The sequence below is a fragment of the Tupaia chinensis genome, unplaced genomic scaffold, assembly GCF_000334495.1.
Source record: "Tupaia chinensis unplaced genomic scaffold, TupChi_1.0 Scaffold000014_1, whole genome shotgun sequence".
In the NCBI taxonomy this organism is placed as follows: domain Eukaryota; kingdom Metazoa; phylum Chordata; class Mammalia; order Scandentia; family Tupaiidae; genus Tupaia; species Tupaia belangeri.
Window position 1 is genome coordinate 2,893,045 of NW_006159444.1, and position 12,051 is coordinate 2,905,095.

Below are 12,051 nucleotides of genomic sequence, written 5' to 3' on the forward strand. Positions count from 1 at the left end.
AGAGACAGAAAGCAAGAAATCCCCCCCCCAGGGGGGATGGCCACGCCGCAATCCCTTCTCCTCCATTCTCCTGTCAGGATCTTGGGCACGCACGCACATGCACCCGGCATGAGTTTTAAGCCACCGGGTACGGGACTTGAACCACGGTTGACTACGTGGGAGTCCAGCGACATAGCCATTACGCTAACTGCTGGTCCCCGGAATCTTGTATCTTTAAGGTTGTATTTTTTGTGAGGAATAATGACATCATTACACAATAACTCTCTTTATCTTTGGTCATTTTTTTATTCTGAAGTCAACTTAATATATTATTAATATAATATCTCCAGGTTTCTGTTTAGTTTATCTAGGGTAAAGTTTATTCCATGTTTTTTATTTTTATCTGTATCTTTCTATTTAAAATTTGAGAGGTCGGCAGGTGGCATGGTGGTTAAGGCACTCGACTCTCACATGACTGATTGCAGTTCAAGTTCCGGACCTGGTGGCTTTCTCTCTCTCTTTCTTTCTTTCTGTGTGTATCTCTGGTCAAATTGAATAATAATAATAATAATGAAATTAAATGAATAATTCAGCAAAAGCTAAACTTTAATTTTTATATAACACAAAGTTAAGACTTCTTTTTGTTGTTGTTGTTAAGGTTTTTCCCATAGACTGTGTGCACTCACCAGAGAGAAACAGTGAAAGTGAAAGTGAGAAATCACTCCCCAGGGGGATGGCCATGCCACAATCCCTTCTCCTCCACTTTCCTTTCAGAATTTCGGGCACACATGCACATGTGCCCAATGTGATTTTCAAGCCACTGGGTACAGGACTCAAACAAGTGGGATGTAGGAGTCCAGTTCCTTAACCACGATGCGACCTGCTGGCTCTTGAGACTTGCATTTTTCTTTTTTTTGAGAGAGAGATTTTTGCTATAGGATGTCTGTGCTCACTGAAGAGACAGAGAGACAGGAAGTGAGAAATCAATCCCCAGAGGAGATGGCCATACTGCAACCTCTTCTCCTTCATTCTTCTCTCAGGATTTTTGGGATGCACTCACATGTCCCCAGTGTGAGTTTTAAACTACCAGGTCCAGGACTCAAACTGTGGTTGACTAGGTGGGAGTCCACAATGTAACCATTATACCATCTACTGGTCCTAAGACTTGCATTTTATCTGATTGAATGATCACAGTGTTTTGCTTGGGTCCTTTAGACCATTTATATTTTATATTTTTAAGAGAGTTTTATGCTGTCATTCCACCTCTTGCCTCAGCCTCCCAGCTGGGAGTACTTCACATCTCCACACCTGGATTGATTGGTTGATTGATTGATTGATGGATTTACTTTTACTTTTACTTTTTAGATAGGGTCTTACTATGTTGCTCAAGCCAGTCTTTCTGTGTTAACTTCTCAAATGCTGGGACTGTAACTGAATGTCACTGTGCAGGCTTTTAGGTTGGACTGGGAATAGAACACAAACTTCTGCGTGGTCCTAGCCTGGGGTGCACAGTGTGTTCGCAGGATTCTCAGCGGGGCTACAGAGCATTTCTTTTTATTGTGACATCATAAGTTTTGTTTAATTTTACCATTTTGTATTTATTTTCTGTTTGTACCATTTATTTTCTCCTTTTTCCTTGCTTTAAGTTTTTATTCCTTGACTATATCATCACATTCTCTTCCCACTGTTGGCTTTTAAGGTATACTTCTATTATATATGTGTGTGTGTGTGTGTGTGTGTGTGTGTGTGTGTGTATATATATATATATATGTGTGTGTGTGTGTGTATATATATATATATATATACATACATATAAATTTTGCTATAGGGTACTTGTCATCAGAAAGAGACAGAGAGAGAGAGCGAGAGAGAGAGAGGAAAAAGATCCCCCAGACAGAATGTTCTTGCCAAAATCCCTTCTTCTCCATCTCTCCCTCCTTTGAGAATTTTGTGCATGCACACACATGTGCCTGGAGTGTTTCTAAGGCTACTGATCCTCATACTCAAACTGTGTGGTTGACCACATAGTATCTTTCTGCCTTAACCTCCAGGCCACAGACCTGGCCTACGATACTTCTATTTAAAAAATAGTTTTTAGTGGTGTCTGTAGAAATTTCAACAAGAATTTTTAAATTACTATAAACAATTCAAAATTATATTATGCCACTTTCTACATATTATAAGATCTTTGCAATATCATTATTTCACTTTTCCCTCTTGTCCATTGTTTTCTAAGGGTGATTATTTCTAATGAATATTAAATTCTAGGCTGTTATTTTTAAAATTTTCATAACTAACAATTTCATCTTTATATCTCCTGCCTTCCACAGATTGTGATAAGAATTATGAAATATGGGAGTAGCAGGTGATGTGATGGTTAAGGAGCTGGACTCCCATGTGGCCGACAGCAGCTCAAGTCCTGGATCTATTGGCTTGAAAAATCACTCCAGGTGCATGTGCACTTGTGCCCAAAATCTCAGGAGGAAAATGGAAGAGATCGTGGTGTGGCCATCCTCCCAGGGAAAGGAGATGATTTCTCACTGGCCCTCTCACTGTCTTTCTGGCAAGCACACACATCCTATGGCAAAGACTTTAAAAATATTTATATAAAATACTCTACCTTTATCTCTTAATTTTGTGTTCCTTCACTCTGGCTAATTTTTTACAAAAACTACCCTTTTTTAGCAATTTAACTATGATGCTTCTTACTGCAGATTTTCTGATGTCTATGTTAAATAGGTCTGATGTCTATGTTAAATAGGAATTGTGCTTCTTAGATTGATGTCCTTATAAAAAAAGAGAAAGCTGAACACAAAACACAAATAAGGAGAAGGCCATGTGAAATTAAAGGTAGAGATTGGGGTGATGCAAGCAAAGCTATAGAATGTCAAGATATACCAGAAGTAGGAGTCAGGTATAAATAAATTTTCCCTCAGAGAACTCAGATGGATCCAATCCTGCCCACGCCCTGACCTCTGATTTCCAGACTCCCGATGTGAGATGATAACTGCATGTTTTCTAAACCGCTGATTGGTGTTATTTTCTAACAGAAGCTCTAGCAATCGAATACAGTTTAGTCTCTACTTTTTATCAAATTCGTAAAACTTTGGCCATTACAACTTCAAAAATTCAAAGTTATACACTGCAAATTTCTGGAGTTCTTTCTCTAGGTAGCTCTCTCTTCTTTCATAGTCTGCCTCATAAATGGCTGTTCTGCTTATCTTTGTGCATTTTGATTTTTGTCTCCTCACCACTGAAAGGCTGTTGTATTCTGATTGCTTTAGATTTCACACACTTCTCCCATCATTTAGAAACTATTAAGGCTGAGAACCAGGGCAGTCCTGAGGCTCATCTCATCTCATTTGTAACCCTTCTCTGAGACTCCAGATGCTTTGTTCTTAATGAAGAGTTCTCTATGTATTTTATCTACATTTTCCTGTGTTTTTTTTAATTGTTTGTTTTGCTTTGTTTTGTGACAAGAGGCTGAATACGGCTTCATTTACTCCATGATAGCCAGAAGAACCAGTCCTGTTTCAGACATTTTACAATTTGTTTTATTATTTCATTTTGTATTTAGACAGTAGGTATAGATTAATTTTCTAAATCTCTCTCTCTCTCCTCCCCCCTTTCATGTGTCAGAGAGCACATACTCTTGCTGGCGAAAGACAAAGAGAGAGAAAAAGGGAGAGTGAGAAAGCACTCCTTATGGGGAATGGCCACACCACAATCCCTTCTTGATTTCTTCTTCCTTTGATGGATTTCAGGCACATGTGCACATGTGCTCGAAGAGCTTTTCAACCAAGGGTATCCAGGACTCAAACCTCAAAGTTAGTCACACAAGACTTGACTCACACAGCCACCTTCTATATTTCATATATATTTTGGATTTATGAAGTTTTATTAATTACTTTCCCAGTTAGAGAAGTCACTTTCGATAAAGTAGAAATGAAGGTTCTGGTATCTATTAGAGTTATCAGTTACTGAAGGAAACAAAGACCTAAATTAAACCCATTATGTCTTTGGAGAAACATCATTGTTGAAATTTTAAGTAATTTGTAATTTCTGAAAAGTTTATCAGCACAAGGTTTTAAATTTTCTCTTCTGTTTTCTTTAAAATAATAATCTCCTTTCTTTAGCTTTATTTAAAGAGTCCTGAAAAAAAAAAAACATTAATTTGAGGTCATTCCATCATTGGACCTGTTTGCATAACAACTGACAAAAATTGAACATTGCATGGTAGAGATTTGGTTTCTTCCTTTCAAAAACTTTCTTTGATAGAAGAATTGATAATGGTACAAACACAAACCATGTAACTATGTAGAAGGGATTCCACCAGTGGTTAAAAACACAATGAGAAATATTTTGATGCTTGAAACTCATGTCAGGAAATATTAGAATCTCTGATAAACATAGATACACCAATTACATAAAGACTAAGGAGGAAACATATTCTGGATTTCTTGTCAGCTGCTACTTGACGGAGACTCAGTTTATGACAAATGGCACGTCAACTACATAACACAAAATCTGATCTCACTTCTGTGGTCACCAGGGCCACAATTGTCCATAACACAGATCTAGTGAGAAAAGTCAAAGACTTGATTTTCATGAATGAGATTCTGAGGAGCCAAGTGAACTTGAGCTGAGGGCTCAGCTGGCCCCGGTCCAGACAACATTTGCCATCAGATTGCATATTTATATTGACTTTGATGACAAAACACAGGTAGATTACAATTTATTGGAACCTATAATTTATAGGTATGACTATTGAGAAGACTCTAATGCATTTAGGAAAAAAAATACTTTCAAAGAATGTGAAAGAGCCATATTTTAGATGAAAATATTTGCCAAATGGAAAACACAAGAACAATATTTTCAAATGATTATCATATTCATATTCTCCAAATATCAGTGTTTCAAGAATTAATAATAAAATTGTTTTTATTAGAAAGCCTATTCAAGGAAAATATTCAGGAGTTATTATCATGAGTACAAGAAACAATCAAGGTGACTCCTTTAATTTTAGTTTCTCATAGGAAACGTTTTTCCACCTGACTATAGTATGTGAAGTGAGTAGTTATGTTGGCAGCAGGACAAAAGTTAGCAATCACTTCCATGAAACTTAATATCTCTGCTCCTAGGCAAGCTTCTTACCTTCTTTGTCATCTAGGTTTCTCATCTGGAAAAAATGGATGGTAATAAAATTGCATTGTTCAGTGAATTGATATAATGATTAAATTAGTGTGCAGCAATGTCTACAATAAAGCAAAAATGCTTACCATTTTTGTTATTATGTTAACTGAAATGAGTCAATGGAGAGGGAAAAATAGATGTTCTAGTAGAGGAGAACTTCTGGAGTGATGTCCTTCATAGGTCAGGATGGGTGATGATGTCTGGTGTCCAGGTGAAAATCATGGGGTTGGACAGAGTCATCTGTGATTTGTCCACACACATGTGGAGTAAAGCACACACACTGGTGCAACATGAGGACAGAAAATGCAGAAAGTGTGGCAGAGGCAGCATGAGGAAGCCTTTTCTATTGATAGATTATTCCTATTTTCCTCATGAACTAATGGAAGTGAGAATATGGAAGAAACTATTGGGGAATAAATAAGAGAAGGTGTGATTGTGTCATCTCACAGAGAGGATTAATAAGTTGACAAAGATAAAGTGACAGAACTCTGAAATACCAAAAACTATAGCAGAAAATATTATTGACATAGAATTTGTAGTTTTCATGTAATTTTTCTGACTTTTCCTTCTTTTAAGGAAGAGAGACAGAGAGGCAGGTACTCCCATCAGAGTCCTCACAGCATGACCCTCTTGCAGTTTCATCCATCTCAGATCAAGGGCAGGTGTATGCGTGTCTTGTGTGCTCAGGGAGGCCATGGGATGTGAACACAAGATCTTGTCCACGGTGGGTCCAGTTGCTTTACTAGTGTGTCACCTCCTGGCCTCATTCCAGGACGAAATTCCATTTTATGTTGGACTTAAATACTACCAACAACTTTTTAAAAGTGGCTATTGTTTTTATTTACTTATTTTTGTACTGCATTAATCAAGAGTAATGCTATTTATCCACTGGGTTATTTGAACTATATTTAACAAATACAAAAGAAATTTTATCAAATTGAAGCATATTATTTTATGAGGATACCTGTTTCATGGATAGGTATGAATCTAGTTTTAATGGCAACATGTAGTAGTAGAGAAATCTTGTAATAGTGAGGACCCTCCTGGGCTCAGAAGTATGAATGAAAAATGAAACTAGTTCACTTGGAGACTTGAACATAACCAGAATTACCAATACAGAGAAAGTAAAGGAAGTTATAAGTGTATACAAAAAAATCTGCATAGAATTTACATAACCTCAGTAGGATGAGGAGAGAAGTAAATGGTTAGATGGGTGAGGCTCAGGGACAATAGATTAGGATCAATAGATTAACTGAAAGTCTTAATTGTTGGTAATGGTGTGATCTGGGAGAAAGTGCCTGAACAAGTTGTATGGAGTAAAGAAGTTCAACGACCTGAAAAGTTTGTATTTGAGATGGATTATCAATGTTCATGCTGAAAGCTACCATCTTTCCTTTAAGATCATGATAACCTGATATTGGTAGACTCACACTCATGTACATCCTAGTCTAACAAAATATGATTTGGTTTATCTTATTTTATTTTTTTTACCATCTGCTCTACCACTCCAGTCTTGTTGAAAGGAAAATAAATGAGGAGTTAGCCTCTTGAGAGTTGAGGTGTATAGTATTGAGACACTGTTCACAGAACTTTTGATAGAATGAAGATTATAGGATACATATTTTCCTCTTTACATTCAAGTGTCCATTTCACTATTCTCTGTATTTGAAAAAACTAAATGCTATGTCACCTCTGAGAATAGCAATTCGCTAATTTATCTCTTACAAAGAACGCATTTTGAGGAGTTTTTATTTTTAGAGATAATAATTAGAAGTTGCCATCCACAGTAGAGAAGTGTTAAAAATCAATAAGTATATTAGAAAAAGTAGCAGTAAGCTTCGTTTAACTTCAATTTAAAATATAAAAAATAAACAGAAAATTCCCTTTTAACTATGAACGATTCATAAAATTCCTGTTTTATTTTTTCGAAATTTTCAGTAGATCACTCATTTTCCTGCTTCCAAATAAAAGCCATGTTAAAAATTTCTAAAATTGACTAATGAAAAGAAAAAGTGTATGTTCTTAAAGGAAAAACAGTGTTTGGGACCAGTAGTTAGTGTAATGGCTATATTGTTGAACTCCTGTGTAGTCGACCGCGGTTCTAGTCTCGGACCTGGTGGCTTAAACTCACGTCGGGCACGAGTGCGTGCGTGCCCAAGATCCTGAGAGGAGAATGGAGGAGAAGGGATTGTGGCATGGCCATGCCCCCTGGGGGGTGATTTTTAGGTTTCTGCCTCTCTGTCTCTCTGTCTTTCTGGCGAGTGCATGCGCCTTATAGCAAAAAAAAAAAAAAAAACAACTCTCCAAAAAAAGGAAAACCACTGAGATCATCCATGCTTATCTGAAATGGAATTTCACAATCCGCTTTGCTACAGAGGGACAGGACAGAGCCTGCACTCTATTCAATTCTGTTCTTCATGGATCAGGGCCTGTACTTCGAAGTAGAATGAGGAATAGGAAGCACTACTGCCAAGAGCATGGATGGCATACCTGGACACTTTGTTATGTTTTCACAGTGGATTAGATTCATGTCATTTCCATTTGCCATTGGAAATAAATCCTGCCAGCAGCTTTGAAGAAGTGACTATAGCGGATTTTTATTTGTTTTCCTGTCTATATTTAATTAAAAACAAGTTATTTATCTACTGCATTATGTTTATCCAGTGATAGTCTAACTGCAAATTGAAACTCCCTGAAATGAATCCTCCGTGGCAGGAAACAGTACTTTCCTCCTGGATCTGCTCAAGTATTGCAGGGCTCAAATGGAGGTAAACGGAGCCCAGATAGGCTAACTCTAAGAAGTTCACCTTGGTCTCTGTGAACAGTTCACTTGTAGAATAACCAAACCTACATCTCAACTGAGTCTATTTGTGAGCTGTCAGAACTCCTCATTTAAAGTGGTGATTTCTCAGATGTCCAAGTTATTTTATTTGAGGAATCATGAAGTAAATTAAACCATAGTTTTAGAACAAAGTGATTGGCTTTATTAACACCCTATTTTTCAAATCTGCATTTGAGTTTAAAAAGCAGCTCCTTTTCTTAATTAAGACTCAATTTTTTTCTTTTTCATTTATTTATTTATTTTTACATTTTCCCACAAACATTTACTTTACATATCAAAAAAATTTTTGCTCCTACTCCATAGTTCCTGATAATTCATAAACAACTTTCCAAATTAATTTTTGTCTGCATTCTGACATCAGGAGGGACTTGATTGTTTGGGTTAGAATTGTTCTTATTTTCTTAAAAGTTAGAGAAATGATTTTAAGTGTTTTAATTAAGTAAAGTAGTTGATAAAGTTTTCAATCACATGAAAGAAACAATTACCATAATGTTCATTCCTTCTACTGGTACATCAGTCTGGACACCTGGAATGAAAGTAGATGCTATTCTTCTTCCCAAAATAGTGAATCCCTTACAGAGATGATTTATTTGCATAAATATGTCCTTTTGATAAAGAAATGACATTCTTGACATCTTTTTTAATCATTCATTTATTTATTTTTACAATTTCTCACAAATATTTACTTTATATATTAATAAATGTTTGCTCATACTCTATAGTTCTTGACAGTTAATAAACAACTTTCAAAATTTCAAAAAACTGAATTTTAAAGATAATGTTCAAAATAGTTTTTATAATTTTGTTTGTGACTCTATAACAACAGAAACAGTATGTTTTAAAATATTTTTGAGAAAATATTTACATGTCGACTATGCAAACTGTTGCAAAGCAAACCCCAGCACACAGTTCACACATAAACCTTCTCAATTCAGCCCTGCCTACCTAGTATTCTGTGATATACCATCTGCTAGTAAAGAGCAATCTCTTTCTTCCTTCAAAGTCCTCCTCAAGGTAATCCTCTGGTTGTGGCTGCTCTTTTGTAATCTCTACTGATTACAATGCTGGGCTGGAAAAATTCAGTTATTTTATGGTACGAATTCTTTCATATAGCTCTGTAATCCTCTCTGTCAGGCAGAACTCTTTATGGTGCCAGGCCATCCTTTTAAGACCTGTTGGCTTACTTGAGATCCACCTTGGTTCCATAGTTTTTTGGTTTAATTTTCAGTTATAACATTCCAGTCAAAGTCCTGTCCAACAACAAGTATTTTCAATTTCTGATTCAATGCAATAAATATTATTGAACTTATACAAATAACCAATCTGCCACAAATAAGAATACTCCCAATTATTTCCCAGTTTCAGAGGGATCAGTAAGGGAGAAAAACTTGTTTTCATTTAAAGACATAAAGAATAACATATTGCTGAACCTATCAACAACTTGAAAGAAGGTAAAATCCTTAAATTGCAAAAGCAAAGCATAGTAAAAAGAATCAATAATGTTTTACTCAAAAGTCATAAAATTCTATTTCACCAGTTCAGTTTTAAGTAATTAATCTCTTTTCTGCAGTGTTACTGGGGTCTGATCTTTGTGTTTAAACCCTGGAAGTTCACATTCAAGGTTATTATTGATATTTCTTGTCCCTGGCATTAAGTTGGTCATTTTCTTGGTTGCTTTTTGTTCTCTTAGTTCTGTATGTGCGTATTTAGTTTTCCTGGTAAAATACTCCTTTGAGAACTTCTTGATGAGCTGGTCTGGTGTTGGTAAATTCTTTTAGGTTTTGTTTATCTGAGCGTGTTTTTTACCTTTTCTTCCCATATGAAGAATAATCTTGCTGGGTATAGAATTCTTGGTCAAAATTGTTTTTAACCTAACGCTTTGAATATATTTTCCCATTCTTTCCTTGCTTGCATTGTTTGTGATGTGAGGTCTGAGATTAGCCTGATGTTATAAATAACCTGACGTTTCTCTCTTGCCAATTTTAGTATTTTGTCTTTGTCTGTGTCTGGCCAATCTGGCTATGATGTGCCTTGAAGAAGGTCTTCTTGGGTTGATTCTAGCAGGGTTCCTTTGTATTTCTTTGTTCTGGATATATGAATTCCTCTCTAGATTTGGAGATTTCTTCCAGAATTTCATAGAATAGATTATCAATGCCTTTATTAGTTTCTTCACCTCTGGGATACTGATTATCCAGATGTTTGGGCTTTTAATGGTATCTAGTATTTCTCATGTACTATTCTCATTTTTTTGTTATTTTATCAGTTACTTTGGTTATTTTTTCTAGGTCAGAGGTTTTGTCTTGAACACCCGATATCTGATCTTCTGCATGGACTAATCTGCTTTTAATACTTTCGAAGGAGGTTTTGATTTCCTGTATTGCAGCCTTCATCTCTAACAGCTCCATTTTTATTTATTTTTTTATGGTGTATATTTCCCCTTTCAGATCATCCAAGAATTTTCTTTTTTCTTTTTTCTTTTTGAGGGGTTTTTGCTATAGGGCACTTGCATGTGCCAGAAAGACAGACAGAGGTAGAGAGACAGAAAACGAGAAATTATCCCCCTGGTGGGAATGCCATGCTGCAATCCTTTCTACTCCATTCTCTTCCGAGGATCTTGGGCATGCACGCACATGCACCCGGAGTGAGTTTAAGCCACTGGGTCCAGGACTCAAACTGCGGTTGACTACATGGGAGTCCAGAGACGTAGCCATTACACCAACTGCTGGTCCCATGCAAGAACTTTCTCACCTCCTGGAACTCGTCTCTTTTCTCCTGCATCTTCTGGTGTTCATTGTCTCTCAGTTCTTGCATCTCATTTAGTTTTGTCACTATGAATATACTGAATTCTATATCAGATATTTCCATGAGTTTCTGTGGATGATGAAAGATTGTTCTTTTTCCCTTAGGGAAGAAATATTTTCTTGGTTTCTCATATTTCTGGTGCCTCTGTGGTGGTTTCTGGCCATTCTGTGACAAAATTGCTCCTCTACTGTGTTTTGCAATGTGGTATTCACAGAGCAATTTTGAGTTTATATTTACAAAAAGATGCTTCTTTCTTAAGACAGGATGTTCAATAAACATTGAGGACTTCAAGGACACCGTTTTAGTATTTCAGAGGTCTAGAAGATGGGGTTTAGAGGATAGCTTTGGTCACCTTGGTCCCTAAACCTGCCAAGACACACCTCAGATTTAAAATGGCTCTTGTCTCAGTGTTTTGAGGCTCTAGAAGATGGGGTTTAGGGAAGAGCTTAAATTGCATTGGTCCCTGAATGCCCATTCTTGACATCTTTATGGATTGTCATGGATTAAGTTTGGCTGCAACCAGACAAAAATTCTGGGTATAAAGAGACCATTATTTTGTCAAATTGTCCAGTCTAGAAGATTGTTTCCTTTCTCTGCTGACTATAAATAAATCTCTTTTATGCATTTTATTTATTCTTTTAGGCTTTGGATTTCTTCTTTATCAATCCAGGTTCGTTTTATACATTTACCTGTTTTAGGAAATGAGCCAACATTCTCAGCAGGTCCTTGCATATTCCTGCAGGCACCTGATAACACACTGCACTGTATGGGCTCTCACCTGGGATGTAGACATTTGTGACATACTCTGGACTTTGACAGAAAGGAGTCTGATATCATTTCCAAAGGCCCCTCTCTCCCAATGAGAGCTTAGACAAAATCTGTCTTCTTTTTTAAAACTAGACATTCTTTTCTTGTCCATGACAGAGAAACATTCACACATCCCTGAGCAGGTCAAGTTTGTGTGAATTTAAATATACTTGATTAATTAAAAGTGGGTAATATAGAAGACTAAATACTGAGTAAAGTGAGTCAGACTTTGAAAGATACACTGCTAATTGAAGCAAGCCAGACTATGAAAGAGAGGCATTGCATGTCCCTATTCAATACCTAATGAATGTCTGCTCTCTATGGCAGAAACTGAAAGATTGGAAGATATAAAGGCATGGAAAGCAACTGTGACTACTGAATACAGTGTGGAAGGAGAGTGAGAAATAGTGAGAAATGGGGAGTGTGAG

At 36.5% G+C, this 12,051-nt stretch overlaps 1 pseudogene; it reads right to left on the minus strand.

The window, feature by feature from the left end:
• The window catches only part of LOC102482993 (putative arginine--tRNA ligase, mitochondrial pseudogene), a 16,704-nt pseudogene extending 5,156 nt beyond the window's left edge, over positions 1-11,548 (minus strand).
• Positions 11,549-12,051: the final 503 nt, after the last annotated feature.